Genomic DNA, 2,053 nt, shown 5'->3' on the forward strand with positions numbered 1-2,053 from the left:
AGTTGGGTTGACTTAACATTAAAATTTCTTTAAATTGCGATATGTGCCCTTCATAATAATGTTTCAACCGATGCCCATTAACTTTAAATATCTTTCTAGTATTAGAATCATATATATATGTAGACCCACACACATTCGTATGTCCGTTAAAAAATAAAAAATCTCTAGGTCTGAATATTTTCGGACGATTAAAATGGTCTCGCTAGAAAATAGCAGGACAAATGATACGCCACTAACAAATTTAATCATCTTGCAAGAATCTTGATACAATCTTTTAAACAAGAAATATTCAAACTTAAATTAAGAGTCACTCAAAACTTCAACTTCAACAAACTTATGGTCAAACTGGCAGCTCGATGAGACAAACCTAATGATATACAAACTAGTTTAATCCGAGTAAAATCAAGCCAAGATCAAATCATTAAACCTCTCTTGAAAGATTTCCAAACACAATTGAAAGGTGAAACGAATGCCGAATCTGGTGAGTTTATATTTGAATCAAATGTCTTGACAAGATGAATCTAACAAGCCCAAGATTGCTCAATTCTGACATTGTTAATGCACTCAAATGCCCATCAGATGTCGTCTAATCGAAGGAAGCTTTCTGGACCGTCCAATTATAATGGTTCATATTAATTTCAACTAGAACATTATAAATAGAGCTCTATCCCTCACATGAGAGGGGACTTGAGCTTTGAGAAAGAACTTGAGGCAGCCGTCGACCACCGCCGACCTCGTTCGATGTCATAGACCACTGTCGACAGTCCTCGACACTCGTCGATCTTCGTCGGCAGTCGTCGACAACCATCAACCACCATCAAACACTACTGTTATCGTTAACCACCATCGGTCATCATCGCCCACCGCTAACCACCGTCAATCACCGCTAATCCTCTTCGATCACCACCTGTAAGACGCCGTCAGTTAACTCTGTAACTTAAGAAAATTTATTAACATTTTCCCGTCTGTGGAAGAGTTAGTCTCTGTAATCATCAATTTATAGTGGATATTTACAACTGAATCTGACCCCTTGATTTTTCTTTTTTCAAATAAAAACTTCTGATGTCATTATTAGTTGTTTTATTTCACCTGACTGTGTGTTGAATTCTCATGCAATGCCGAGACCATAATCCATTACTCTATCGCCGTGAATTTTCTAACACACATCAATATTTAATATCTAAGCTTTACTTTTTTACATTGATACCTCTTAAGTCTTCTATATCACATTAAAAATATCGCTTCTTTAAATTTAAGAAAGTGAAACACACATTTTCATGCATGTATATGTAAAAACTGGAGTTTAGGAATTAGATGTGTAAATATATAGGAATTGAGTGGTATTCTTGTAAATCTTCCAAATAAAAACTAATGCAGGTCATTACAGCCTCTGAGTGCTGCTAAACCACCAAATAAATAATATAAAAATAAGGTTCTAATTTATCCCCTAATGTCGACTGTAAAAAAAATATATATAATTTTAATATAGATATTTTTCATGTTTTTTATTTCTATAATAGTTTAATTATATTTATGAATAAACATATTTATTGTTCCACAAAATAACTTATTAAATGTTCAAGATATAGTAAGTTCTATTACATCTTATTTTTATATTAATTATTATTTAATAAGATATTTAGATTTTATTTAATTATTAATTTATAAAAAAATGTATTATAATTTAATATAATTCCTTTTTTTTCAATAGATTAGTTAGTTAATATTTATTTATAGTATTTAATTGCATGCAAACATACTTTCAACTTGTATAGTCAATATTAATTAAAAAATAATTCAATCTCTTATTTTATTTTGATTTGTAGGATTATTTGTTAAGAAATTTATATGTTCAACCAATTACTCATTAGAATTATTAACTTATTTATTACCCGTCAAAATATTCCTCCAAATAAATAAAATAGAATAAATATGACTGCTTATTACCTCAAATTCGAGTCGGCTATGATCAACTTATAACATAAACAAGCCTAGTCCAATCCACAACAGTCTTGACTCATTTTTATAGCCCTAAACACACTTTTATATATAT

Source organism: Phalaenopsis equestris, unplaced genomic scaffold (genome assembly GCF_001263595.1).
Source record: "Phalaenopsis equestris unplaced genomic scaffold, ASM126359v1 Scaffold000002, whole genome shotgun sequence".
Classification (NCBI taxonomy): Eukaryota; Viridiplantae; Streptophyta; class Magnoliopsida; order Asparagales; family Orchidaceae; genus Phalaenopsis; species Phalaenopsis equestris.